Source organism: Epargyreus clarus, unplaced genomic scaffold (genome assembly GCF_041222505.1).
Source record: "Epargyreus clarus isolate Ecla_fem2 unplaced genomic scaffold, WU_Ecla_fem_2.2 ptg000023l, whole genome shotgun sequence".
In the NCBI taxonomy this organism is placed as follows: Eukaryota; Metazoa; Arthropoda; class Insecta; order Lepidoptera; family Hesperiidae; genus Epargyreus; species Epargyreus clarus.
Genome location: NW_027332230.1, coordinates 4,509,000 through 4,528,613, shown reverse-complemented (window position 1 = coordinate 4,528,613; position 19,614 = coordinate 4,509,000). Strand labels below are relative to the sequence as shown.

General features: G+C 34.9%; 1 protein-coding gene across 2 annotated transcripts in view; it reads left to right on the top strand.

Annotated features, from left to right (window-relative positions):
* Positions 1–4,085: 4,085 nt before the first annotated feature.
* The window catches only part of SH3PX1 (sorting nexin 33-like protein SH3PX1), a 246,645-nt gene continuing 231,116 nt past the window's right edge, over positions 4,086–19,614 (top strand). For both annotated transcript variants that reach the window (XM_073085328.1, XM_073085327.1), the window contains exon 1: positions 4,086–4,279. The gene's annotated coding sequence lies outside the window, so the exon portion shown is untranslated. The remainder of the gene's footprint in view (positions 4,280–19,614) is intronic.

The window sequence follows — 19,614 nt, the reverse complement described above, 5'->3', positions numbered from 1 at the left end:
CTTATTTGGGTCACATTCTACGGCATCCACGTTATGAACCTCTCCAGCTCATTATGATGGGCGAAGTCGTGGGGATAAGGAGAGTAGGGAGAAGAAAAAAATCTTGGCTGCGAAACATTCGAGAGTGGACGGGGATAGCAAGCGCAGCTGAACTATTTCGTCTCTCAAACAGCTGATAACCGACCTTCACTAGTTGGAGAGACACCGCAAGAAGAAACATATTTGACGACACTCCGACGAGGTTTAATAACTGATATCTTGCAATACTAACCAGTATCGTCGAAGATACGTAACTCCCGAAACACGAAAGGCCCGGCATTTAGCCATTAGCGGTCATTTATCCATTTTTTGACCGCACTTTCTATTACTTAACTTTGTCTGTTAGGATCTACACAAACCACAGGATTATGCACGATAATCAATTAACCTATAGAAGTAACATATCTTAATATTATTTTAACATGGTTAATTGGTCATCATAATTCACTAGAGATCATGTAGGCTAACTCAGTGGCGTAGTATAGTATAGTATAGGACCTTGCCAAAGGATGCCATTTAGATCAACGCATTACATTTTAGCCTTTGTAACATGAAAATTATCTAAGCGACACCTTTTTTTTTGTTTACGAGGGGAAAACCTTCAAATGGTACCCGGTGCCCTGGGAGCGACACAAGGTTATGTGGGATTCTTACCGCACTAAAACCCCCCCGGTGTCCCTCATCGGCATTGCCAAGAGGACTTCGGGATCTTCTAAGGAACCCAACCAGAGTCCTCTGAACGCATTGCCCCTTCGGGCTCTGTCTAGGTGAGCTTCAGGACTCACCACGCCGTCTGGTGTTTACGACGGTACGCGACCACACACACCGCCGTCCTTCCCGGAGTTGCTTGCTGGACGGCTCGACCTCCCAATCATTCCGCCCGCAACCCCGGAAGCCCCCTTTTAATCGCCTTTCACGACAGGGAATACCGTAGCCCTATTCTAGTCCCGGGACTACAGGGACATCTAAACGACACCTATAAATATGTTCAGAGTATTGAAAGTAAATAATAAAAAAATATTTAAAACAGCAGACAGTTCCGTAGACTCTTTCACAGCTAGTTTAAAAGTTTTAATACATTTGGATTGTAATATTTCAATAAGCGGTACCCCTTTGTCGTGATTTGAATGAGCCAGTACGTCGTTACCTAAATTGGAACAATGCTACACCACGGTCGAGTAATGACTGGTAATCTGCATTGATAGTGGTGTCAAAAGCAAGCCTCTTTTGTCTTGCCCTTACCGTAGCGTCTAATTACATGGTTAAGCGGTTGGCATTGAAAATGTATGCGTAATTTATTTATATAATATATTCTTTATCGAATTCAATGCGATGAAGTAACAATACGAGGTGTGTGTGGTGTAGTATAGCGCACACGTCTTTGAACCTCTAAAATGTTGTCATGCAATTGTCCCTTTTTGTTTCTGTTAGTAAACACCTGTGGGTTTGTTAAACTTTTTTTGTACGTTGCAATTAATCCGAATCCACCTGTGGCGATCAAATGGAATTCTATTAGGATCTAATCTGGAGTTCATTATAGATGCAATGGGTGGCAGTAGAAACTTACCATCAGGTCGCAGGATTGTCCGAGTAGACACTCAACGTTTGCTACTTCTTTTGTATAAAAAATCCCTAAGTAAGAATAGCTCTGTCGTATTTACGTTTATTTCTATTTTGATTTATCCACTTAGCCGGGGACAGTGACACACTTTTTGAGGCATGCACATTGAAGCCAGAATAGTTAAGCGTTCAATTCAGTTTTGCAATTGAGACGCGAATGCAAAAACTGTTAACCGTAAGAGGAACACGAAATTCAAGCGAAATTACACCGTATTTTGACGAACTTTTAAAATAGGACCTTTAAAAGTAGGTGCGCTAGTTTTGAAGCTATCGGCGTTTATTTTTAGACTTTTATTTTTACTTGCGACACGTTGCTCATCAAGATTACAAGTCACCTCAGAAATGTAAACGTTGAATGAAAACGTAAATATGTCATCTTTCTTCTATATCCTATCTTATATGTAGTATATAAGTAAAACGTTTTGGTGTTGTAATCGACTTTTTAAATTGAAACTCTATTTGAAGCTGTGATAGTTAAGTGGTATAAAAGTAGCTCTACAAAAAGGTCCGGGTTTCAATTCTGTTTTTTTTTATTTTGTTTTTAATAATATATGAGTAGCAGACGAGCATGCAGATCATCTGATGGTAAGTGACCAATGCCCCCCATGTGTAGTCAACCCCAGATAGGATTAGATATTCCTACCTGAGGTCGGCCACAGATGCGCCGCTACCCCTGAAGACTAAGCTGGAACGCCTCGGAAAAGTATGTCACCTTTACCACATCCTTCACAACAGAACGGAAGGGTCTATTTTTTTAATAAAAATATTTTTATATTTATTACTTTCATATCCTAAGTATGTCAAATGTTACAACGCTAGATTAATGTGGTATTTAATATGTGGAAAATAATCTATTCAAGAATTAACGATCTGCCATATTTAACCAAATTATTTTTGTGTACATATTCTTATTTTGCGTCCAGTTAAAAATACGGCATTGTATTAAAAGAGTCCATAAACTTTACATTTATATGAAACCCATTTATTCAACAAGAATATCAAAAAATCTACAATTCAATGCCCAAGCTACCTGACTACGAATCTTCAAACAAATCTATACGAATCTTGCGTATATTTTAAACTCGGTAGCAAAGATGTTAGTAGCGTATTGAAAATCCGAGATCAAACATCGTGTTTTATTCATTTGCGTATTCGAACCGAATGCGGGGAACATTCTACGCACATCTGAGATATTTTTCTCCAACTAAAGACTGTCATTTATCAAGAATCGCGAAAGAGTTATGGATGAAAGAAAAATCGTTTCCATTTGAATATTTTTTCGGAGACGCGAGTATTTTTCTTAGGATTGTTCTCTAGTTACTTTCCGTTTCGTTTCTAGTACCGTAATAATATCGAAGTACTAAATAACCTTAATATAGCCATAAATAAGGACATCTGTGAAGTTTTTACTGTTTGTTCTTATAACTTTATCTATCTTTATCTATCGTGGTATTGATTTTATTCAAAAGTATCACTTACTGTCGAAGTAGACGTATTATATTTGAAGTATCAATGCATGCAGTTCGCCTGATGTTAAGTGGTCGCCCACGAAAATTGGACATCTGTAACTCCATAATTATAGAACAGAGTCTTCTTTACTATAGAACAGAGTGGTCTTTCTGAAGTACTTCACAAATTCCAAGGGCAAAGGGCTAATATGATAGTAATATTTTTATTTTCAGATTAGTTATAGTCAATGAGCTTCTCATAAGTGTAATGTAATGGAAAATTATCAAATGAGGCGTCCCAATTCAGTTCTTAATTACAGATATCTATAAATACTCCAAGAAGAATCCTTCTCATTATGAGAGCCAGCCCCGTGCCCAGCAGTGGGACAGTAATGGGTTGATGATGATGATGATGATGAAGAATACTCAACTCTAGTAACTTTAATGGTCAACCAAGCGAAAACTGACCGCATTCGATAGTCGTATTCTACTGCCGGTGTTTTACTGTCTTGAGCACTAGTTATATAGAATAGGATATGTACGTTTACTTTCTGATAATTATTCGATGTGAAACAATATCTTCAAACAAGTTACGTAAGTTAACACAGCTTATCCAAGAACCATGCAGAGTAAACAGTTTCCAAGCACGGACTAGGCAAGCTTACTCAGAATTAGTTCAAATTAGTGAAGCAAATGACCAGGGGCTAGCGGGAACTTTCATTGAACGTTTTCTTATTGTTGACAGAAGATAACCCTACACTATCACGAATTTTCCTTAAATACAAAGTCACGTGAATTACTATTCTGTTCGAATACATTGCGTTCTCAGTAAGTAAATTTTAGTGATATGATTTAAAACCCAGTACATCGCGCGCATTGTATGCGATGTGGATTAAAGTTGTTCACGAGATTACGAGGTTGTAAGTTCAGATATCGCGTAGTAGATGCTGAACGTTATTTTACTCAGTACCGCGCCAACGCTGAGAGGTGACGCCTGTCACGTCGTTTCGAAGATCCGATGTTTTCGCGCACTTCGCGAGAGTATGACGGATGATTTTTATGTGTTCTAGTGGTACAAGTGCTTGTGAAGTGATTCCTGTTCGATTTGTCGTTGGATTGATAATAAACACTGTATTCACTGTAGATGGGATATCGGATTTCTTTCTGAAAAGGTAAGGTTAAGGTTAAACTAACCGCAAAATACTTCACGAATTGTTATGTTTTGCTACTCTTATTAAATTTGTTTGTTTGACAATATAAATAAAAAATATGTGAAACATATAAAAGGTTATCAAGGTGGCCTTTACGACGTTTTTATTGACGTATAATGAAGAACTCTACGTAGAGAGCGTAAAATTTATATTCTGTAGGATTTTAATATAGATGCCATTCAAGGATCATTTTGATGCACTATTAAATTTCATACATACAAATAGGATATTTATAAATCAAGTACGGCGAATAATCCTGCTCCCAAAGTTTTTAAACGGAAGGAAAAAAATATCGTTACCAAATATAACCAGTATGATCTTAACTTCCGATCTCTTAAGGAATATTTTTAGTCCACCAACACCACTTCATATCCCACTGGGAATATGGGAAATTCCCCTACATGTTACTCAATATCCTTACATCGTTGTAACTTAATTAATTGTTAATAAGTACATAAGTAAAAATTAAGATATACGTCCGGATTATAACAATAACAATAAATTGTATGTAGTGAAGTTATATCTATATATCCCTTTGTAATTTCTAGCTCGGTAGCTACTGACTAAACGAAATTATCCTTTCTTACAGTTTTATGATTTAAGGTTTAAATTTATCGTATATATAAAATTCTCATGTCACAATGTTAGTTACCGTACTCCGAAACGGCTTTACCGATTTTCACCAAATTTTATATGCATATTCAGTAGGTCTGAGAATCAGCTACTATCTATTTTTAATACCCCTAAGTGATAAGGGTTGTTCATCCTTAACATTTTTTTTATTTATATGGCAACACAACGTTTGCCGGGTCAGCTAGATATAATATATGATTCTTGTCTTCCGCCGAGTTAATATAGATATTTGCGAAATCTTACTCACTCGAGAAAGGAAACTGACTAATCATCGCAGAATCTTAACTATTGTAGCTGAAACTATATAAATATGAAATTTGGACAGTAGCTTTGTCTTATGACGTAGGCTTAGAAAGGTTAATGATTTATTTATTTATTTATTTATTCATTTATTTGGCAATCCAACAGCGTTACACATCAATAAAAGAAGATTACATTTTGTTACATATAATAAGGCCAAAAATGGATTACACTAAATAATAACTATGAGAAATTAAAATTACAAGTTGGTACAATAAAGTATTAATAAACAAGTAACAAGTTAAAGGTTGTGTTTGACTTAAATAGTGTGTGTGTGTGTGTATGTGTGTGTGTGTGTGTGTGTGTGTGTGTGTGTGTGTGTGTGTGTGTGTGTGTGTGTGTATGTTTGTGTCTGTGTATGTGGTGTATATCAATGTGGGTATGTCTGTCATTGTAATGTTAGGTGCATATTTATAATTGCGTTCTTCAGTGAGGTTTTGTTTAAATAAAAGAAGTCTAAGTTTGAATAATGTTTGTTATATGTGTCTATAATGCGGCAGAAAACTGAATTTTGTGTATAATTGGTTCTTGCACGAGGAATATTAAACAATGGCTTAATATGTCTAGAATGCTTTGATGGTACCTTGAGGTCAATAAGTCCGTCCGTGCAAATTCGTCGGTAACAGCTAGTTCTGTTATAAAAGAACATTCCCTTACTGATTATTATTGCAGAGCCTTATTAAAGCGCAAACTATGATATTTGGACAATATGTTCATTTTATAACGTCATCATTAATCACCATTTGGTGTGATGTTTTTCCTAGACCTCCTAGCTTAGTCCTCGGCGAATTTGTGGCCGACCTCATGTAGGAAAGTCGAATTTACCTGGGGTTGATTACAGTTGATCAGGTGGACTGCATGCTCGTCTGCTACTCCTATTTTGTAAAAAAAAAACTAAAAATTAAATTAAGATTAAAAGTGACAGGAACGAATGCGAGCAAAGTCGTTTGCGTAAGCTAATGTAAGAACAAATCAGTTAGTTGGCCTCGACCTTGACCAGACTTGTAAGATCTTTTTAATTTATTTCATCTAAGACAGAGGCTCCCAACCTTTTCTTTGTCAGGGACCACTTGTATGACACCACTATAATTATAGGAACAATAAAAATAAACCATAATAAACTTAAACTTAAACTTTTAATGAAAACCTCAATATGAACATACATAAAAAGAAATAATAATATTATAGGATAAACTTTGTAGTTTTGTATTAATGTAATTCCTGTAGGTACTTGCATCATCTTTACAAGTTCAGTTAAATGTTAGTCAGAGTAAATGTTAGTCCTGGAATAGGACTAACATTTACTCAAAGTTACACGCAAATCATCACTTACTTTCAAACGGCTAAATTTAATAAACGGTCCTCTAAATTTAAAATTGTTCGCGGATATATTTTATATTTGGCATAATTTGGCTTTTGCGGACCACAGACCACTGGTTGGGAACCTCTGATCTAAGAGATAAAATAGTACCTATCTTACCGAGGTTACCGTTTGATTAAGCTCGCAAAAACACAAATGTCCCTGTATATCAAGATGGTATTGTGTAAGCAAGATAAATTTAAAAAGGAGTACGGAATAAACATCTTAGTAACATTTTTTATACAACTACGTGTTTAACGTTAACATGTTATTGTGTGGAGTTGACGTCAGAATTAAGAAGAATAAAATTATTGTTAAAAGGTTAGTATTTTTAGGGTTCCGTATCCAAGGTATAAAACAGGTATTTTATTAGATACTTAGCCTGTCTGGACATATGGTTATACATGAGTTTTTATAGTGTTAACTAGCTGACCCGGCAAACGTTGTGTTGCCATATGAATAAAAAAATGTTAAGGTTGAAAAACCCTTATAAGTTAGGGGTAGGAAAAATAGATGGTAGCCGATTCTCAGATCTACTGAATATGCATATAAAATTTGGTGAAAATCGGTAAAACCGTTTCGGAGGAGTACGGTTACTAACATTGTGACACGAGAATTTTATATATAAGATTATCTATTAAGACTGCCATGAAATAAATTCTAAAAATAATAAAGTTTACTAAACACGAAATGTTCCTGGTTATGTCAAAATGGTTTTGTGTTAGCAGAATAAATTTAAGAAGGAGTACGGAATAAACATCTCAGTAACATTTTTTATACATACGTGTTATGAAAATTATTATTAAAAGGTTAGTATTTTAGGGTTCCGCATGCAAATTGTAAAACTGGGACTCTACTAGCTTTCTGTTCGCTTGTCACAGTGCTATTTATCTTGAACCATGATAAATATTACTAAGGCCGCGATAACAACAAATGTTTCAAATAAAAAAGTTACAGTAAATTATACAGAGGTCTCATACGAGAAACCTATACTTTGGGATTACTTTGGGATTGAACCATAAATTCACAATGCATGCTATAGCATATAGCTACTGTGGTAACACATATTGGTACGGAACCGTCAGTGTGCGAGTTCGACTCGCATATGTCCAATTATTTAATTATTACTTAAAGCATAACTTTTAACCGAGGAATATAAATGTAGATTATTTATGTAACCCATTTATCAAAATTGTACATTCTGTTATATATAAAATTCTCGTGTCACAGTTTTCGTTGCCATACTCCTCCGAAACGGCTTGACCGATTTTGATGAAATTTTTTGTGCTTATCCGGTATCTATGAGAATCGGCCAACATCTATTTTTCATCCCCCTAAATGATAAGGGTTGTTCACCCTTAACATTTTTCGGGTCAGCTAGTTCTGTTATATTATTTATTAACACAATATAGACGTAAAGTCTTTTTTGGGGAAAAATACACTATAACATTTAAATTAATTGATAACATATCGTTCCAATTTGAATGGTATTAATTAGTTTGGTTCATTAATAATGGCGAATTTGGCCCATAGCCAAAATAATTATATTGTTAGTGATAACTTTACCGCTCATTAGTAGCTAGCAAATAGACGGAGACGGTAAAAATTAAGAAAAAGAAAATAAAAAAATAATAATAATCAGAATTAAAACAAACTAGTCGTTCTTTGTGATAAGGCCACCAATTGTATCTACCTTAGATTGTTACCTAAAACGTTGTATTTGTTACTTTAATTTGGTATACAAAACGAGTTTTGTATTGTATTGTTCTTTAAAACTAGCTTATGTCACTCCCACAATTCAGACGAGTTGAAACATATGTTCATCCTCACGAACTTTCGCCTTTATAATACTAGTAGGATAATAATAATTTATATTCTGTCTTTACAATGAAAATAATGGTTAAATTGCATTATTTACATACCTATTGTATTGTATGTAACTTTACTACGTAGTGAGTTTGCTTAGCATACGCTTGCATATACTCGACCTTGTATAAGTACCTATCTGAAAACAAAAAAGGAAGACAACGCATCATCGGTCATTGCAAAAGTAAATGACTTTGTACTTTCGCTAAGTTATATTTATGGCAGCCGTGTAAAATAACAAGTATGTTTATGTTATATTCTACGCTTAAAGGAATAAAATTACTAAACAATTCCTTTCTTTATTGTTTGAAACAGAAGTTCTTAATCTACCAAAAGTGTTTAATTTATTTTATGATCACAATTCTGAAAGAAACAAAGAGTTTTTTAATTTAAAAACATTCTTAAACAGTCAGCCTTAAAGTAGAAATACAGTAAAGTTATAAAGAATACAATTAAAGGCATGATATACATTCTTATATATGCGTATAGCTTAATATATATATAAATAAATATATATATAAATAATATATAAATGTACGCTATTCGGTAAAAATGTTCGCTTTAAAGACAAATTTGTAGCCGCTGATCTTTACAGTACTTTGTCTTCAATCTTAACACCATGTGTGATTTAGAACAGTGTAATGTTACGTGTAATGTAATGTGTATGAATGAGATCATAAAGAAATCTATGTGGTGCAACCACCACTATTAACGCTACAGCTATTTCTACCTTATTAACACATGAGACGTTCCAACTCTTCAATCTTTGTGGTTTGACTCCAGCGGCACCACCGCCACACCTATTTCTGGCTTATAACAGCAGTGTTAGGCGCTGCTGTGTTCCGGTTTGAAGGGTGTGATAAGGGAGACAGACTTCCGAGGCGTTCCAGCTTAGTCCTCAGGGGTTGCGGCGCATCTGTGGCCGACCTCAGTTAATCTAATCCTATCTGGGGTTGATTACAGATGTCCACGGGCGGCAGTAGCCACTTACCATCAGGTGGATTGCATGCTCGTCTGCTACTTATATATTATAAAAAAAAACCTTAGTCCTTAGGTGTAACGAGAACAAGGTATGTTTGGTCCATCTCAGATCCGCATGGGCTTGCGGTCACTGTCTGACACGCAATGGGTTCCAGGTTTGATCCTCGGTTAGACGATCCTAGGTTATATATACGAGTACCTATCTCATGAATTTATCTGTTCTGAGTCTGGGTGTTTGTGTATTTGTCTAGACTGGATTTTACTATGCCCATAGTCAGATGACATACCATGATGTGGATGCAGGCTTATTCATTTCTAAAATATAATAAAGAAATAGAATATAAAAGAAATACATTTCTTTGTATCAGAGCTACCTGAGTCAAACAAAAAATTGCAGCGGCAACAAAACACCTCTAAGATTGTCTCTTACGGGCACTAAATAATCACGGACAATGACCTACTAACCGGTAGTTTAGATAATATTATGATGTTCATTTACACATACATATTAATATAATTATGCATTCGAAAAGCCCAAAATAAAATCGCAGTTATAGACGCCCGAGCTCGACCTTGCATGTGACGTTCGAGTGTTATGTCATCAGCGTAACATGAGTAGGGTTGTCACATTTTAGCTCCCATATATAGTACATTTTCCCTACAAAAAGTAAGGAAAATATAATAGGAAAGGAGGATGTTTGTGGAACAATGGGTAATATAATAATATAATTATGCATTCGAGGAGCACAAAATAAAATCGCACTTATAGACGCCCGAGCTCGACCTTGCATGTGACGTTCGAGTATTATGTCATCGGCGTAACATGAGTAGGGTTGTCATATTTTAACTGCCATATATCCAGTATATTTTCTACAAAAAGTAGGGAAAATATGAAAGGAAAGGAGGGCGTTTGTTGAACAATGGGGTACTGTGCTTTCTACATTGTCACGAGATTTATGGGTTATGAAGGCAGGTTTGTTAAAAAAAGGTGTGTTGAAATTGTTTGTTTATTTTCAATATATTTATCGGTACTTTATCTTTGTTGGAAGTATGGTATTATTTATAAATATATCAGCATATATTGCCTTTATGTCGTCATATATGGGTTTAACAATCAAAATGAATAATAAAATAAACAGTTGTAAAAATTGAGTTAGAGGTTTTATACATACCATAGTGTATTTAAATCTATATATTATGATTATATAATAATTTATATAAAGTGGGACATTTCAAAATATCGTCGGATTAATTATTTTTAATCGGTAAAGTTAGTTTTTTTTCACCCATTAAAATAAAACTACTTGTGCCTAACAAGTACACTTTTAACAAAAGAAAATACGAACTTCGTAATAATATAACCACTACAGAACAAAAGAACAGTACTCGAGAAAAATATAATAGGAGAGGTTTTCAAATTCTACGCTAGCCTTGACTTAATGAACCCTTAAAATAGTTTTACCGAAAATATTCTTCAATATATTATAGGAAAGGTTCTATTATTAATTAAATATTAATTAGTACTCGAGATACCGCCAGATGGCACCACTTTCATTCCAATGAAGGTACGAATTTTCAGTTTTATGTATGTTAATATGTCATATTATTTTCTTTGAAACGCGGGCGAAGCCGCGGGCAATAACTAGTTTAACATATTATAGAAGAGGCTCTATTTATTATTAATTAAATTGTAATTTGCCAATATGTGGTGTGGTAAGGATGATACTTTCCCGAGGCGTTCCAACTTAGTCCTCATGGGTAGCAACGCATTGGACCGACCTAATGTAGGAATCTAATGTTATCTGGATTTGAATAAATACCCGATTGGTTAAAAATATAGCATATGGTCACTCCCACAATTTAGACTACTCAAACGATAGCCATTAGCCGATAAGCCATTTGGACTGTACGGTGTCCTAAAGAATGAGACATCACATACGACCACACCACACATACGCTCAAAAAACATTACCGTCGCATTCGGATAAAAAATTATAAGAAGCATAGCAACCCTACCACTACCACACATGAGTCATTTATACCTACACGGTTAAACGATCGCTTTTAACTAATCAATGCCGTAGACGCCACATTTGTTACGGTTTATTTACCGATTACAAGCTCTGAGTGTCACTTCTTTGTGATGCTTTGGAATACATCGTTATGTTGTATATGTTGGTATGAAGCTTTGTTTATGTCTAATTTTATTTTAATTATAAGTAGTCACATTAATACAATTTACATATACAATTACGAGTAAGACATACTTTTCCGAGGCGCTCTGGCTTAGTCCTCAGCGGTAGCGGCGCATTTGTGGTCGACCTTAGGTAGGAGTATCTAAATCTAGGGTTGATTACATATTCAAGAGCGGTAGTAGCCACTTATCATCAGGTGGACTGCATGCTCGTCTGCTACCCCTATATTACAAATAAATAATAATAATATAGTGTGTTTTCTTTAAATGGCGAAACCAACTGTCTAAATATTATTAAAACCACACAACACATACAGTTCAAAGTGTAGCTTAAACGATATGGCTTGTGGCTAGAACAATAAAGTATTGAGGCAATTTGTAAAGGTGCAATAAATGTTAGAAGTATTTCAGTTAAAATAAATTCTACAATTATAGACTGAGTTTTCAGTAACCCATTACTTTCACTCCTCTTAGTACTATCATCTTGCTGAGTTCAAAGGGTTAATAAAACATTACTACATGATTTAAATATATGATAAATCTATGTGCAAAGATACTTTCAATAATTTCTTATAAGTATCTTTGCACATAAAGTTTATGAGTATGAGTGTTTACTCATACTCAAAGTAAAATACAATGAGTATTTAGCGACAACCATAACTTTAAACTGAAATAGACGATATTATGTCGTTCCGAGCAACGCTGAACTAATCAATTCCACATAAAAAGGTACTGGCTACGCGTGATTAAACATTCATTAGCATAACCATAGGATAGAAACATGTAGAAATGACATAGACATATAATATAAGAACTGTACCCTTACCAGGAGTTTTTACGTTTCGACAAATATGACTGTTATGGTATTCGTTTACGTATGTGCCCTACAAATTCCAATCAGCGCCCCTAGCGGTTTGTGTCAGAACTAGGAAATCGTCTGGGTTCCGTACCACCAAAACCACAAGTTATCATACCAGCCCATAGTTATATCTCACCGCCTTGTAATTGAAGGAAGCCATTAAATGACTTAAACGGCTGACGATTCTGTCAGCCATTTAATGGCTGTCATGGTGTAATTTACGCGGAACAATGCGGACATGCGCAATTTATTGGTGCAAAAACACGAAATTGAACAAAAAGTGAAACACGAAATTGAAAAAAGAGAAATATCGTTTCATTCGTAAATGATCTAAAAACTACATTTTTATATTTTTCAAACACGAAAATAGATGACAGTGACAATTGAAATTGTCAAAACTGGTTACATTTTCTTCTTAGGAGTGAGTAATCAATGTACCAGCCATAGAATCATTTACACTGTTAAAATTTGTACTGTCCACCTACTATGGTTAATTAGATAAAGGAAAAAACACCCAAATATAGCTATATTTATGATTGATGATATTAATGATATGATATATTTATGATAGATGTTTGTGGGCGGCAATAATCACTAACCAACAAGAGGGTTGTAGCATGTAGGAGCATGCGTTTGTATGTGTATGCATCTCGGTCGAAGAGCCATGCCCAGCAGTGGGATACTAATGGATTGACGAAGACTTTGAAGGTGGTAGAACCCTTTGTGGTTTGACTCCGGCGGCACCACCGCCACACCTATTTCTGCCTAATAACAGCAGTGTTAAGCGCTGCTGTGTTCCGTTTTGAAGGGTGTGGTAAGGGAGACATAGTTTTCCGAGGCGTTCCATCTCAGTCCTCAGGCGTAGCGGGGCATCTGTGGCCGACCCCAGGTAGGAACATCTAACCCAATCTGGGGTTGATCACAGATGTCCATGGGCGGCAGTAGCCACTTACCATCAGGTGGACTGCATGCTCGTCTGTTACTCCTATATTATATAAAAAAAAGAGTGAACCAAATAAGTTACTTAATTAGAACTAATAAGAACGCAACGGATATTCAAATACCACAAGGTACTTCTACTTGTAAGTAATCCACGCGTAGTACATATAAGTACTAAAATAGAATACATTAGCCACGTTTGAATATCTACACGTGCGCTGGACCTAATTACACATGTATGGAGATAAGAACATCTGGCTTTGTACACAAGGGAGATGCATAATGGTATGAAAATGTTATATATGCAAGGAATAATGCAAAATCACATCAAACATAATCACAAAATAAGTTTTGAATTGTATTTGAGTTTCCTTGGAATTAATACAGAACACAATCATGTTATACATGACATGTGTGCAAACGTACTAAAGTTGTATATGTGTGTGTGTATTTGTCATTTACAAGTTTACGATTTGTTTATATAAACAAGATACATAGAAATGTAAAATACTTATTTCTTAACTGTACTCATGTACAAGTATATCGGAGGAAAATGATAAAATGGGGATTTGATTAAATCCTCAGGACATCTCCCTTATATTTATATATCATCATCATATATTATATAATCATATAATATAATTCAAGGAAGAGCATATAAATTCAAGGAATCTGTTTTTATTTGATTACGAATTCAACTTAACAAAACATTAAAATCTACCTGGGCACGGATACCCACTAATAATTGAACGTTGATTTATTAATTGGCAACAAATTTCACGGCTGAATAGGTTTCAATTTGAACTCAATAAACAGGAGACATCGGAACATTGGATACATTCAATAAATCAGAAAGATATTGGTTATAACTAAAAGGTGCACAAACATGGTCCAAGTGGTTAGAAACTTTGAAGCTGGTAGACCCTTTTGTGGTTCGACTCCGGCGGCACCACCGCCACACCTATTTCTTCAAAACGGAACACAGCAGTATTAGGCACTGCTGTGTTCCGGTTTGAAGGGTGTGGTAAGGGGAGACATACTTTTCCGAGGCGTTCCAGCTTAGTCCTCAAGGGTAGCGGCGCATCTGTGGCCGACCTCAAGTAGGAATATTTAATCCTATCTGGGGTAGAGACCAGTACCCAGCAGTGGAACAAAATAGACAGTATAAAAAAGCACAACTTGTTTTAACTCTGTCCCAGAATAGTCACTGGGTTAAGTACTCCTTAATGAGATGGCAAGGGCCTCATTACGTAAAGTCACTGTAAGCTGGACTAAGGTCTCTCATTGTGTTGATGTAATTTGAACCCAAATAAGTGCAGAAATTAGTACAAAGGGACGGCCTAAACTCTGCCCTTGTAAACGATTTAGGCGTCCGGATATATTCGAGGTAAAGGAACGCTTTGTAAAATATTGAGAATGTGTTTCCGTTCGCCGTTTCGACCATGTGTGAAGTCTGATTTTGAGAAGGTAATGTATTTCGTATGTATATTCCCTTTGCGTGTTCTACGCTTTTAAGTAGTAGCTATGCTTTTAAGTAGTCGGGATTTTTGTTTTTATTTTAAACAAAATTGTTTTATTTATACCCATCATCTGATTGAATATGGTCATGTTTATTAATTAAAGTTCAAATTATTTAAATATGTATTATAGTGTTCATTCTAGTGAGTATGGATTCTGATGTGCGACAAATGGGCGACTGTGACCACTTATCAGTTATCAGCAAATCGCTTCGCACATTACTCTCTTGCTCATTTTCGCACATTGCTCTTACTTATTGTTATAAAACAATTCGTTATTGCTGTGATAAATTTTAGTTTAATTTATGAAAAAAAAATACAAAATGTATACAGTCGTCCTGATGGCAAGTAACCTCAACCTCCAATAGGTTTCAAGTAGTAGGTACCTGAAGTGGGTCAATTCTTCGATACCAATGAGGACTAAGTTGGGACGAGTATTCTGAGTGTCTATAATCACTAAACAGCTTTGCTTCACGCCACAAAACAAAAGAAACAATCATCCGAATTGAGTGTTTCCTCCTTTTTTCGGTTTAAAAACCAGTAACAAAGGATATTGCGTAACTTGCTGAAATTGCCTTGAGCTACTTCGTTGAAAAACTCGAATAAAAATGTTTAGTTATTGTCTCAGATGCCACAAACGGAATCTAGAGCAACTAGTGTGAACAAAGTCGTGTTGTTACATAACTGCAAAATGGTAGATTCGTTTTAATTAAGTGGGTACAAAACGTAGACTTAATTAAAATACGACTTACGTGTTTGTATCCAAAACATTTTTGGATTACAACTTATAAAAAAACTTGTATTATTGTGTTAAAAGTATTATATAGCTATTGTTCGTATTACGTATTTCTCCCTAATAACACTATAGTTAGACACTGCTGTGTTCTGTACCCTTTGTATGCGTTTTTACGTTTTTACAAAAATGACTGATTTGTATTTGTTTACGTATTACCCATACATTTCCAATCAGTTCTGATACAGTCCGCTAGGAGCGCTAATTGGAAATGTATGGGCAAATACGTAAACATATACAAAAACAGTAATTTTTGTTAAAACTTAAAAACTCGTACTAAGGGTACTGGTTTAAAGGGTATCACTGGGAGATACACTTATAAGAACCTAGTCTTTTTGGAATCAAAATATTTAGAGAAGTTTTTATTAATAAAACGAATTTAAGACCGAACCTCCATCTACTAAATCATAAATCTTACATATTGCTTGACTACCACAAATTTTGATTCAACAATAGCCTTAAATCAGGTTAAGAGTTATTGGAACTGAAAACGTGTCTTTGGAACATTATTTGAAAGAGCTTTGGCTTAAGGGTGAATCTTTGATTTGTGATGAAAAGTGCTTGCCGTTGCCCTCTTTTGTGCCAAAGTGATTAAAACCAGAATCATCGTAAATTATTTACTGTCCCACTGCTGTGCATTAGTCGCCTCTCAGAATGAGAAGGAGATTCCATATTCCACTGCGTGGGCTTAGTGCGTATTGATGAACTGTACATACCTTTGAAAACATTTTTTAAACCAGAATATTGGTAGCATATGCCTGCAACAGCACTGTCAAAAACTCACACTCCTTGCGGTAAGGGTGCTTGCATACAAGCGACAGCCTACGTCGACGACTGTCGCCGACCGTCGCCATCTGCTGCTAGCGACCGACCAACGACTGCGATCACCGACTACGAATGTCCTACGGGAACTATTATCTACCTGTCGCTCGTATGTTACCTCCCTAACTATTCAAAATAAGTAATGAAATGTAGTGAAAGTTTAAATCCAACTCTACATCAACAATAGTGACTGAATAGCAATCTTATGCAAATAATACGACAATTCATTGGTCAAAATTTACATTACAAGAATATATTATATATTTTATAATATTTGCTCTAATTAGCAAATTGTTGCAATATGTATTTAGAAACTAATTTTTAATTAGAATAACGACTTGCCTGCTTCATGTTCTACACAGTTGAATTGAATTTTTCGAGTGATTTAGTATAATCTATTGCTGGAAACATTTTATTTCAGGATAAAATGAAATTTTCTAGCACTGGGAATTCAGAATGAAATTATAATGGCATATTTCATAATGTTTGAACAGTTTGGACAGCTGAATTTTAGATGAAATCCAGGAAATCTAATGGAATTAAGATTTAAATGTATTTACCGTTTTAGTTCCATGTCAGCAAGATAAATTATTCATGTTGTTTGCGCAATTTATTTGCAAAGTTATTTACGTTATTCATTGTAGTATAAAGGAATAATCAATAAGGAAAACGAAGGAAACTATTTTAAACTAATAAATAGGTATCGTATCTATGCAAATAAATTAAGTAATGTCAACTAAGTGTGTTACTACAAAATAAGTGTCACTTTCGAAACTGTATGGCTTAGAAAGTGAAGCTAAAATAAGCTTGTATGTACAAACGAAAAAAAAAATTGTTTTTTTTTTAAACTGCCCTACCAGATAGGCGGTACTACCTAATAAACTTTAATTTAACCTTTGCGAGAATACTACAGAGAGTACCTGTGTTTAATATTTACTCCAAGATATGTGGGGTTTGCAGGCCGTAAAATAAATTTCAGGGCCTGAAACGAGTGCTTAATATTAAGTGGACTATATGCTTACCACTTCTACTATTTTGATGTAGGTATCTTAGGAATTAACAGTAATTATGTTAATAAACCACACATAAAATAGATAATAAAAAGATATGAAAAGATATAATTAACCGTCATGTACTTTATTTGGAAACGAGCTTTTGCCCGCGGCTTCGTTCGCGTTACGAAGTAATATTTTTATCCCCTATTTTATCCCCTTGGGGGTAGAATTGATCAAAATCCTTTCTTAGCGGATGCCTACGTCATAACATCTATCTGCATGCCAAATTTCAGCTCGGTCCGTCCAGTGGTTTGGGCTGTACGTTGATAGATCACTATGTCAGTCAGTCACCTTTGAGTTTTATATAGATATATATAGATGTGTCCTCGTCTATAAAATAACACCTTTGAAACGTCAAGTGCAACATTTACTTACGAGATCATCGTTTTCTAAGATTTATATAAACACTGCTATAAATACTGAAGATATGCTAATGTTATATAACCTAGACCTTGAAAAAGCAGACAGTCCGCGTAAGTGATAACGAACATTTAATTTCCGTAAATACTGAATTACTCATATTTCTGCAGTACTGTTTGTTAATCCTATTATCGGCTTTTGGTAGGAATAATTGTACGTGAAGGCTTTTGATACACAAACGACCGAAAACTTCAATTTACCCAAAACTTAATGATGACAATGTCACGATTCGGAAAAATAATTGTACATTTCTTCGTAGATTTAATTAATTTATATTACTTTTATTCAGACTCATTAGAAGAATTCATATCACTTTATTACTACCTTTCCATAAAATGAACCTGGTTATAATACGAAAATAAATTATGAATACTTTGATAATCTGAGACAAAGTTATCTATATCAAATATCGATATAAACAAATTAATAACACACAATAAAACACGTATAAACATACATTGCGGGCTTCAACCAAATATGAACTATTCGATCGAAGATTCTTGCAATCTAGCTATCGAAAGCTAGTTTATATTATAAGGTTAGTTCGTTCACATTTTTTTGTATCAATGACTCACTAGCGGTTTTACATCTTGAACAACTAACGAGAAACACTTGTATCTATTTTGATACAGTGATTTTATTCATAATCGATTATTATAAGTAGTAATGGCTTCATAATAAATGTGCGTAACCTTTAAAAATATCATTATATTTGTTTAATATTATAGCTGACGTTAAATTTTGGGTTTAAACATATAAAACGCTAAATCGATTATACGCTTTTGTCTTCCAACCAAAGGTCGGTTCCCAACCAAGGTGAGTTTGGTCGCAACCATACTAAGGTAACGTTACTTCTTCTGCAATTTACTCGGTAATTGACCCCATATTGTGCTGTCTTATAATATTCAAGACTACAGCATCAGGTTAACCTACGTTCTGCAGTTCTGATCTGAGATCTTTCTTAGATTGCATATCATCTGTCTCGATAAGTAGCTACTGCTGATCATGCACATCACATGTGTAATCTACCCCATATAAGATTAGATTCCTACCCAAGATCCCAAGTACCTCTAAAATAATAAGGTTGGAACACCTAGAAAAGGTATGGCTCCCTTATCACGCTTAACACTGCTGTTATTAGGCAGATATAGATGTGGCGGTGGTGTCTCCGGAGTCGAACCACAAAGACCTTTACTTATATATCTTGTAATTATATACCTTATTCTGTTCACCAAATAAATCCAATGTAGAAGTTCAATTGGCTACGTCAACTACATTAATTTAATACTCGTACAACAAACTTCCTTCATGAATGTTCGTAATATCATTTGATGGCATCGAAGTTTAGAAGTTTTGCATAACTTCCTCGACTCTAGATTATAGTCATCTACCGAGAACCTAACGAGGGGAGCATCTAGTATTCTGGTTACAATCAATTCGAAGATTTATTGTTTTGGATGTAAATCTTCGAAACCAATGCACTTATTTGGTACTACTTAAACAAGTTGTGAAGTACCTTCAGTAGCCCTTCAAACCTGAACTATAAGGTTGTATCGC